This window comes from Panthera tigris, chromosome B3, assembly GCF_018350195.1.
Source record: "Panthera tigris isolate Pti1 chromosome B3, P.tigris_Pti1_mat1.1, whole genome shotgun sequence".
NCBI classification, from domain to species: domain Eukaryota; kingdom Metazoa; phylum Chordata; class Mammalia; order Carnivora; family Felidae; genus Panthera; species Panthera tigris.
Genome location: NC_056665.1, coordinates 81265569 through 81277290, shown reverse-complemented (window position 1 = coordinate 81277290; position 11722 = coordinate 81265569). Strand labels below are relative to the sequence as shown.

The 11722-nt window shown below is 41.2% G+C and overlaps 1 long non-coding RNA gene across 1 annotated transcript; it reads right to left on the bottom strand.

The window, feature by feature from the left end:
- Positions 1–10226: 10226 nt before the first annotated feature.
- Positions 10227–10808, bottom strand: LOC122239250. Its single transcript, XR_006218199.1, has 2 exons — positions 10727–10808; positions 10227–10515 (listed from the first exon to the last, which is right to left on the bottom strand). It is a non-coding gene; the product is annotated as an uncharacterized LOC122239250 (long non-coding RNA).
- Positions 10809–11722: the final 914 nt, after the last annotated feature.

Sequence of the window (11722 nt, the reverse complement as noted above, 5' to 3'; positions counted from 1 at the left end):
TCATGTCTCCCTTTTCTACATTTTAACAATTTGTTAGATAACCCATTTTAGAAATGTGTTGATGGTTAATGTTAAGATTACCAGTTTGCAGTTTCCAAAATCCACTTTTGAAATTTGGGGTAACATTTTCTCCCTCTCATCTGTGGATATTCAATCCTTGGTAAATTGTTCAAAGACTGTTAAAGCTTGTTCCTCAATCTTCTCTTTAAATTATTTTTGTTCCCTGGACTGTTATTCATCTGGGCTTACAGACTACAATGCATTTCCAATGGCCAGCTTCTCTCAATATCTTTGTCCCCAACTGGGGCTTCACCCCATCTCTCCAGGATATATCCTCATTGATGAAGGAGGACAAAAACCAACTCATCTGTGCCCATTGGGATAGTGTAACTCTGGGATGTGGGGTGGGGTAAGAATCTGGAAGAGAGCTACTGGAGCTTTCCTCCCAGCTATTGGCAGAGGGAGATTTACTATGAAGCTAATGGAGCTTAATCTTCAGAGTCCTTCACTAATTGTGTGCTCTTTTTCTTAAAATTGTTCTGCCAAATTGTGTAACCTTCAAAGCACAGATACATGGATCTGCTCTTGGGCCTTGGGTAAGCTCACATATTATGCTTCCACTGAAAGTGTTCTTATGGGTGTTGCAAATAACCAGGCTATCAAAGCAAGAAATGAAAATATAGGAGTGTTTTATAGGCTAACCAGAGGCTTGAACTACCCAGAACTGATACTATCATTTCAGTAAGAATTTAGGAAATATACTTAACCTCATTGTTCTTTCATTTTCTTACAACATAGGGATAAAATCCTTATTTGATTCTTAGTTGACAATCATTCCATGTTGACCCACTATAACTATTCCCCAGCTTACAACAATTTGATAAATAAAAATAAGTATTTGTTGACATACACATAAAACAGAAAAATTAACTTTTCAGAATGAGCATTTACTCTATGAGGGGATTAACTTAATGAAGGAGTACCAAGTTAAAAAAAAAAAAAAGAATATAAGATTTACAATTGGGAGAACTGACTTGTGAGCACAATCTAGGAAACAGCAGAAGGTTGAATATATCCCTTCATCCCCATGAGTCTTAGTTCCCTCTTCTAAAAATGAAGATGAAGATACTTCTCCATGAAGAGGTTGTGAAAATTGATGCCATACGTACTAACATGCTTTGTAAACTATGGAGATGATTTATAGATGTATGGGGTTATTATCACCTTAAATCATCAAAATTCATTGATTTACAAACATTTAATTTACACAAACTTTTCTGAAGTACAGACTGTACATGCTATTGACAGTCATGTAGGGAATGAGTTAAAAATTTAGTGAATGACCATGCAAATATCAAATACTATGCAGATATAGATTAGTTTAAAAATCATTAAAATATCTTACCTTAAGAGTAAATCTCTCCAGTTCAGACCCCAGTTTTTTCCATTCAGTGCAGTAGAAATGCTAATGAAGTTGGCAGTTATATTGGAAGTTCAGGATCAGTTGATTTGTTATCCAACATTGTTATAGGATGAATATTCCTTAAGTTCCTTCTTTTAATGTGCCCCAGAGTCTAGGGCATTTTGTTGATACTCCCTGGCCAGGAAAACATCTCTAGATTTCCAAAGTACTTGCACCTGAGGGTTCTGTCTTCTTTTGGTCTCCCCATAATATCACAAGCTTCCATCTTGAAGATGTCCTTCCATTCAGAGAAACATCCGTTGACAATAGTCTTAGGTTGCCATTGAGATGCTTAAGCGCCTACGTGGCAGAAAGAATTTTGCACCTGTTTCCTTTCAGAGTTTGCTGGAAGACTCAAGAAAACTTCAAGCCTCTCAGAGATTTCTGAGCACCTAGTTTGCAGGATCAATCTGTTGAGGTGGAAGCCTGTTGCCTAACTTTGCTGAGCTCAGTTTAACAGCAATTTAAACATAGATTCCTCTCCTCACAATCTGTTGTTCTACAAGGAGGGCCTCATTTCACAAAATTCCACGCCAAGTGGAGCTTCTAGGCTCAACAGAGACAACTGCATTCATTACCACCAGCTCCGACTTTCCATTCAGAGAGGAATCCTGTTTCAGTTCGTTATCTCTCTGAGTTCCGGCTTCATCAGTCTCCATTAGGAAGTACGTTGCCTTTCTGCCAAGAGGCACTGAAGGTGAGTGGCCCAGTTCTCTGCAACAGGTGCCAGCTGCCAACAGCCTCCTTCTCACCAAGCACTTGCCCTCTACGGAGGCCAGAAACCCATCTTCCCTCATTAGGGAAAATATGTCTCTTCTGAAATCAGCTCTGACACACAGAGCCCAGGCAGCATGTTCTTTCTGTACTTCCCTGTTCCCTTTTGTTCACGCCTGCCACTCATAAAATCTTCCTTCGCTGCCATTGAGGGTGAGCTCACCAGGTCTCTCCTCACCTCACATAAAACCGTGTTCCCCAAAAGGATCCAACTGGGTGTTCAATCCCCTCTATCAGTGTCTCTTCCATACTAGTGAACCCATTTACTACTTTCAAAGAGGTAAAAGGGAGAAGGAAATAAGAAATTAAGGCCAATTTTTGACACAAGAAGCAAGAGCGAGGCAAAGAACAAAAAAGATGCGGGGTGAGAGTCTTAGGATGTGGGGGCACCTGACATTAAATCAGAAACCCTTTCCGGGAGAGCAGATGCCCCCAGACCCGTAGACCTAAGATATGATTTAATTGGCATGCAAAATTACTCTCACCAATCTTTAGTTTATTCAAAAATCAGTAAAATGGAACTAAAATATATTCATGTCTTTGGACTGGTGGCGTTTTCTTCCACCTTCAGTCTTGTCATTTCTTTCCCTTCTCTGAGTTTAGTAAAGCAAATAAAAATAGGCCCCCGAGTAGCATAAAACATCAGAACTTTGCTAAAAGAGTCAGTGCCCGGGAACAACAAAAAGATGTTTGTTTTGTAGACTGTCCATCTGAAGGATCTAAAGTCCCCTTCTTCCCACCTCAGGAGGGACTTCATGCAGTCCGTTACATGAGGAAGTTACGTACAGAATCTCCAAGAGTCACCATGCACGTGATGGAACAGACCCCTTTCCCCCCAGATCTCTCCACAACCTACTTACACACCAGCCTTAGCAGTGCCTTTATTCCCAACAGCCAGCACCTGCTTCTCTTGAAAAGGACCCTCAGGTCTACAGAGATTGCTGGGAAGTGATATGGGAATTTTCCTCCTGGGGAGGAAGGTAGGGATAGACCTTAACAACCAATGATTATTGATTGCAAGGGTGTAAACTACTCCAGCTCCTTATCCATCCTTTGCTGATGAAGAAAACTTTGAAGTAAGACCTCCTCTGTCTCCAAGAGCAACTCCGTGGGGACCCTGCTTGATACCTTTCTATACCTCCCTACTGGCTCCCCCTTCTGCACCGCCAACCCTAAGTTTTCCAAGGAAAGTCTCCTAATAAATCACTTTCACTTGGTACCTCATGTCAGCAGCTGCCTCTGATGATCCCAATCTGACATTTTAGAATTGAGCCAAGAGGGGGAGAGAGAATAAGCCCGCAATGTGTGGGAGGGCAGGAGATGCAGCAGGGGTCTGAGAAGGGCTTGATGTAGAGACTGAAAGGAGATGTGATGGGGAAAGTAGAGAAAAGAAACATTTTGTACAATCTCCCAGATCCCATATATCTTCTAATAATAACTGTGTGCGTGTGTGTGTGTTTGTGTGTGTGTGTGTGTGTGTGTGTGTGTGTGTACATGCACACCCCTATGGGCACATAATTTTTCTTGTCCCTTTCCCTTTCTGGTAAAGGACTGCACTACATGATCTTGGGATATTATAGGCCTAACTAAACAGTTGCATGTTATTTATACTAAAATGTATTTTCTTTATACTTTCCTAATTTTGGTAACAACAGACTAGCTTTGACAGGAAATAAAATCAATGAAAACACAGTGTAAAGAAATGGTGTTATATGAGCCACTAGCAAAGAAACTCTAGGCTATGACAGGAATAGGGGGTAGAAATGGAGAGGCATCGCCTTCTTGGTTTCACAGATGTACTCATTTGATCCTCTCCCTGCTGATTGAGGGCCAGTCCAATTTCTGTCATGGGTTTGGGAGTCTTGTCTGAGACTCTTAACCTCTGCATCTCCTTTCACCCTCTGTAATATGAATGACAGTTACGAAAATAGCATCTGTTACATCATGCTTTCAAGGTATCAGTGCTTTAAAGTTATTAATGCATTTAACCTATGCAGCAATCCTTTGAGTAGCTATTGCTATCTCTTTTTCACAGATGAGAAACCGAGGCACAAAGAGATAATATAAGAAAAAACTGCACAGGTGCATGAAAAGATGTTCAATATCACTAAACATCAGGGAAAGGCACCACAATGAGATATTACCTCACACCTGTGAGAATGGCTATTAAGAAAAAGACAAGAAATAACAAGTGTTGGTGAGGATGTGGAGAAAAGGGAACCTCTGTACACTGTTGATGGGGATGTAAATTGGTGCAGCCACTATGGAAAACAGTATGGGGCTTCTTCAAAAAACTAAAAATAGAAGTACCCTATGATCTAATAATTCCACTTCTGGGTATTTATCTGAAGAAAACAAAAGCACTAACTCGAAAAGATATTGGCACCGCCATGTTTGTTGCAACATTATTACAATAGCCAAGATGTGGAAACAACCTGTGTCCATAGATGATAAATGAATAAAGAAATTGTGGTTTATATACACAATGGAATATTATTCAGCAATTAAGAAGGTATGAAATCTTGCCATTTGCAACAGCATAGATAGACCTTGAGAGCATTATGCTAAGTGAAGTAAACCAGAGAAAGAGAAATATGATAGGATCTCACTCACATGTGAAATATAAAACAAATACAAAAATTTGTAGATACAGAGAATGGATTGGCGATTGCCAGAGGTAGAGGCTGGAGGGTGGGCAAAATGGGTGAAGGAAGGTCCAAAGGTACAAACTTTCACTTATAAATAAGTCATGGGAGTGTAATGTACAGCATGGTGACTATAGTTAATAATACTATATTGCATATTGAAAGTAGCTAAGAGAGTAGATCTTAAAAGTTCTTATCACAAGAAAAAAATGTGTAACTAACTATAGTGATTTATGTTAACTAGCCTTATCATGGTGATCATTTTACTGTATGTTCAAATATAGAATCATTATGTTGTACATCTGAAACTAACATAATGTTGTATGTCAATTATTCCTCAATAAAAAATGATAAAACAAAACAAAATCTGCTTTTCCTACTTCACATAGTTGCTGTGAGGATGAAACAAAATAACGTATGTGAAAATGCTTTGACAATTCTAATGCACCACACATGTGGTTTACAGTACTATCACTATTTTTGTAAATAGTATGACCACATTAGTAGTTGCTATCAGAGCTATGGTCCTATCCACGTTATAAATAATCTTTCTCTAGAGGTCTCACAATACTGAAAGGCTATATTCCTGGAAAGGGTGTAGTGGCGCATTGCTGCCTGTAGAATGTGTTTACGTGGAGTTTACAAGTTTCTTTCTGTCTGTAGGGGACCTCAATTTGAACCTAACATCTCTGTCTAGTATCTAGTTGCATCTGAAGGACTAGCAAAGTGGGTGTCCAGGGAGCTCCTGAGGAGACCTAAGAGAGAAACTATAGAGGTGGCTATTGGCCCTGCCCTTACCATATGCTTTGGGTTGAAACATAACAAATCAGCCGTTGTTGTGGCATGAAACAGATCCTTCCATCATAGCCCTCAGAAGAAGCCAACCCATAAACTTAACCAAAGTTTGGAAATTACACCACATAGATGGAAAAAATTGAATATGACACAAAAAATGGAAAGTTTTCCCATGCTCATGGATTGGAAGAATTATTAAAATGTCCACATTACCAAAAGTAATCTATGGCTCAATGCAATCCCTATCAAAATAAGCATTTTTTTTCTAAACAAGAACAAATAATACTAAAATTTGTATGGAACTACAAAAGACCCCAAATAGCCAAAGCAATCTTGAGAAAGACAAAGCTGGAGGTATCATAATTCCAGATTTTAAGATACACTACGAAGCTGTAGTAATCAAATCAATATGGTACTGGCATAAAAATAGACCCATAGATCAATGGAACAGAACAGAGAGCCCAGAAATAAAGCCATAATTGTATGGTCAATTAATCAATGACGAAGGAGGCAAGAATATACAATGGGGGAAATGGCAGCCTTTTCAATAAATGGTGTTGGGAACACTGGACAGCTGCATGCCGAAGAATGAAACTGGACCACAAGTTAACACCATACACAAAAATAAACCCAAAATGGATTAAAGAACTAAATGTGAGACCTGACCATAAAAGTCCCAGAACAGAGAACAGGCAGTAATTTGTCTGACATTGTTGAGCAACGTCCTTCTAGATACATCTGTTAAGGCAAGGGAAACAAAAGTAAAAACAAAACAAAACAAAACTACTGAGACTACATCAAAATAAAAAGCTTTTTCACAGCAAAGGGAACCATCAACAAAACAAAAAGGCAATCTACTGAATTGGAGAAGGTATTTGTAAGTGATATGTCCAATAGGGGTTAATATCCAAAATATATAAAGAACTTACACAACTCAACACCAAAACACCCCAAACAACTCAATTAAAAAATGGGCAGAGTACCTGAATATACATTTTTCCAGAGAAGACATACAGATGGCTAACAGACATATAAAAAGGTGCTCAACATCACTAATCATCAAGGAAATACAAATCAGAACCACAATGAAATATCACATTACACCCAACCTGTTAGAATGGTTAAAATCAAAGCTAAGAGAACAAATATTGACAATAATGTGGAGGAAAAGGAACCCTCATACACGTTGGTGGGAATGTAAATTGGTGCATCTACTGTAGAAAACAGTATGGAAGTTCCTTAAAAAAATATGATCCAATATTTCCAACATTTGGTATTTACCCAAAGAAAACAAAAACACTAATTGAAAAAATATATGCACCTCAATGTTTATTGCAGCATTATTTACAGTAGCCAAGATATGGCAGCACCTAAACAGATAAGGAAGATGTGGTACACACACACACACACACACACACACACACACACACACACACACAGAGGAATATTATATAGTCATAAAAAGATGAGATCATACCATTTGAGACAACACAGAAAGAACTAGAGTGTATTATTCTAAGCAAAACAAGTCAGACTGAGAAAGACAAATGCCATATGATTTCACTCATAAGTGGAATTAAAAATCCACAAAACAAATGAATAAACAAAAAGCAGAATGAGATGCCTGGATAAATACAGGGGACAGACTGATGGTTGCCAGAGGGGAGAAGGGTGGGGTATTAGGTAAAATGGGTGGAGTGGAGTGGGAGATACAGGCTTCTAGCTATGGAATGAATTAAGTCATGGGGATAAAAGGCACAGCATAAGGAATATAGTCAATGATATTAGCGATATATGATGACAGATGGTAGTTATACTTGTGAACACAGCATAATGTATAAACTTGTCGAATCACTATGTTGTACACTTGAAACTAATGTAACATTGTGTGTCAACTATACTCAAATAAAAAAAAATTTCAATTAAAAAAAAGTGGAACCAACACTATCAACACCTTGATTTCAGGCTTCCAGCCTTCAGAACTGTGAGGTAATACATTTCTGTTGTTTAAGCCACCCAGTTTGTGGTACTTTGTTACCAATACAGCCTCCTTTGTTAATTTGTTATGGTTGTTTGTTACTAACACAGTTTATTTAATAACTAATACAGCCTCCCGTTGATAAGCTGCCTCCACCTCCAGACCCGGATAGAGAAAGCAGAACACCCCTGTGACCTCTCACCTTGGGTCAAAGCTAGGGGGAAGAATGCAAGGAGTTCTGAGCCAAGGACAACCAATCTTAAAGCTTGCCAGGACCTACGACTGCTGGCTCAGAGAAATGACACAGGACCATCAAAGCCATTCTCAGACAATAGGAAGCTATAGTGGAGGGTGGGTGTTAAGCTGGAAGCCCATGTAGACCCTAGCACGTGGCTGCCATTTTGGGTTGTGTACAGGATAAGTAAGCAGAGGAAGCTGGTGAAGAGAATGTGAGAAGAATGGACAGAGGCAAAGCTGATGAGAGGAACTGAAGAGAGAGAGAGACAGAGATTGGCTCGGCCCTAGAGCTGTCTTGTTTCTGCCTTTCCTGAAGCCCGATTTCTCTGGGTTCCCTCATGCATACATATCCTTTAACAAATCCCCCCCACCCCCATTCCTCTGGTAACTTGATTGTTGTCTTTCTTGAACCTAAAGTGACCTGAGTATGATGGTTCAGAAAGGAAACTTCAGTCCGTGGAAAAAAATACACATAGCAAAGTAGTGACCAGGACATTTCATTGGATTCACGTCTCCATGTTTTCCTGTCTTAATCTGAGAAAGAGCAGAGTGAGTTAAAAAACTTAAAAATTACTTTTTTTAAAAGCCCTAAGATATTAGGCATAAGGTAGCATTGCTCTGGAACCCTGTGACAAAGCATAAACTAAAAAATGGAAGGAAAGGTGGGGGCGGGAATACGGCAATGAGCATAGTGATAGAGTTGAACCCTGGCAGGGTTCTGGGGACCCAGTCCTGAAGGGCCTTCCAGGCTAGCTGAAGAAGCAGTTTGACCTTTTCCCAGAGAAGGAGAGAGGCCCAAACTGACAGGCATTTCAGAAAGATCAGGATACCAACAGGGTGTGGGATGGATTTGAGGGGAACAAGACTGCAGTTATAGGGAGTATGACTAAAAGGCTGTTGTAGGAACCCAGCCACAAGGTGATGGTGGCCTGAGGTGAGAAGAAGAGAGAAAGGAACTGAGCGAAGAGATGTTGAGGGGGTAACACTGAGTGGACCTGATGAATGTGGAGCTGGTGGGGAGGATTGGATTAAAGACATACTCACTGAGGTGACCAAGGGGCAGAGATGAATCTCCGGGGCCAAGGACTGAGGAAGCACATCTCTAACCTTTATCATTCCAAGGACCAGTTCCTGACATTTAGACGTGGGTCCCCAGCATGGCCCCCATCCTTAAGGGCTGAAAGCATATGCTATCCCAGTGACAGCAGAAAAGCTTCTCTCCAGGCTGCTGTGGGCTCAGAGCCTCACGCTAGAGCTCTGTGTTTACACATTCAGGAGAATTGAATCTCACATAATCACATATGTGACAAAGGCCTCAGCTATAAGCAACATTAATGAAGACAAATGAATCAGCCGAACGCGGCAGCTTGCACAGCAGCTCCCAGGGCCCTGCCTCACAGGGAAGCTGCTTTGTGGGGGCTGCCCACTTTTGGCTGCAGCTTTCGCCTTGCCTGGCAGAGAGGTAGGAGAACTCTTTCACTGAGCGGGCACCTCAGCCACTGCCTGGACAGCCTGGGCTGGAGGACAGGCAGTCGCTGGGGGCTTTGCGGGAATTCTAAGAGGATTCTAAGAGCATGTTTACACATGCTTATGGAAGCTATCTTAGGGGAGATAGGCAAGTAGAGCTTAGCGGGATATGGTCTGATAGTGTTAAATAAACAAGCTCCCTGCATCCTGGCGGTTGCTGATTGGGAAAGTAGCTATTAGAATTTTAATTCCAGCCAGTGAGTAACCACACTCCCACGGGCATCTCACTGAGTGCTCACTGAGCTAGGAGTTAGCTCTTACCTCCATTCTCTTCTCCCCTTTAAGGCCACTTGTATCTGCCCATCCATTTCTTTTTGTGACAGAAGCAAAAACACTCAACTTTGCGAGTTTCAGTCCAGCCTCTCCCGAGGGGATCACAGCCGGTAGATAAAAAGAAGGCATTTATAAATCAAGTGGCAGAGACTGGGGCTGGTGAAGTGGCCGTGGCTCTGTCCTGGCGCTCGATGGCAGGGATGGATGGTGAGCAGGCCCCACGGTGGCAGGCTAGGTTTTGATGCTTAGAACCAGCTCAGACAACCTCTAGAGGTGGAAAAGACAGCAGTCTAGCGTGCCTGTGGTGAGAGGACATGAAAAAAACTGCCCCATTAAAAGGCAGAACTGTTTGTTGTGAAAGCATCCAGACCTGGCAGCAGGGTTCTCCCTTTTCTTGCCACCATTTCAGCCTCTGCTCTGTGAAATTCAAGATACTGCAAGAAGGCAATCTCTCTCCCAAGGGATGTCTCCGACAGGACACTGAGAAAGACCCCTCATCAAAGTCCAAAATGAAACATTCTCAGGATTTCCCGACGTGAATTAAACAAGCGGATTTTATTAGATCAATATGAGGGGATTTGAAACTAATTAATCAGTGTAGAGATCAAATGAGCCAATGACAGAGAGACAATGGAATGAAAACTTGGCGAGTCAGTAAAAGGCCTGCCTGAATCCAGACAGTGTAATAACACCGGGTCTCATCCCCTGTGGAAGAAATTCCAATTGCTCAGTAAAAGAAAGTAAGTTGGGTGACAAATCCACTGTCACCAGCAATCTTCTTCAGGGACTATCCTCTTAATGACACTCAGATTGATTTTTCATTCCTGGAAGGAACAGAAGGAAGCAGAAGTGATCAGAAAACATAAATATCTTTTAATAAAGCTGAGACAGGCTGCTGGAAGAATATGTGTGTACAAGAGAAAGAAACAGTAAAAATAATGCACTTGGGAAAATGCGTTTCCAGCATCAACACGGTGACTGAGTCAATAAAGTTGGGATGGGAAACAGCATGGAGCCTCTTACCACACTGCTTACCTAGCAGGTGCATCCTCAAGGTGAAGGCAGAAGAAACTCACATGGAGTGGGCCCAGAGATGGCTTGTTTCTTCCTCTCCTGAAACAAAGATTTGGGTCAGATTAACTCTAAGGTTCCTTCTGGCCTAAAGATGCCACTATTTGTTATTAAAGTAGTGTCCCCTCCTCTGCGGTGTCACTTTCTGAGCTTTCAGTTACCCATGGTCAGCAGCAGTCCAGAAGCAGACGATTCTCCTTCTTATCCAGTAGGATACTTATGCTACTTAGGCAGTAGCATCCTTCTTACAGACTTTCTCCTGTCACTGAAGGTCAATGGTAGCCTAACTCTACGTCACAGCGCCTACATAGTTCACTTCACCTCATCTCGTCAGGCAGTCATTTTATCGTCTCACATCATCAACAAGAAGAGTGACTTCAGTACAGTAAGATATTTTGGAGAGAGGCCATATTTATATAACTTTTATTATAGTAGATTGTTATAATTGCTTTATTTTATGATTGTTCTCTGTGTGTAATTTATAAATTAAACTGTGTCACAGATATGCATGGATAGGAAAAAACATATTATATGTAGGGTTCAGTACTATCCATGGTTTCAGGTATCCACTGGGGGTCTTAGAATGTATGTCCCGTGGATGAGGGGGGACCACTGCATTCCAGAGCTACCCTGAGAAGGGCCCAGGTGAGCAATGACAGACAACTGGTGATAACCATGTTGGAAGAGGACAGAGTGGGGACTTTTCAATCAGGCCTGGATCTGGCCTCCACCCACTCTCTTCATTTATCAGTGTCTTCTCAGAACCCGGTCAGGTTGTATCATATTATTTTATATTTGCTGTTCATGTGGTGGCTCAAAATGTACACATCCCTCACATCTCCTAGAGTGGGAAAAGCCCTCAGCTTTTGGAGTCAAAAAATAAATGGGTTCAAATCCCCGCTACATCACCAGCTAGTTTTGTGATTTTAGACTGGTCACTTCCATGTGATGGACTATTAG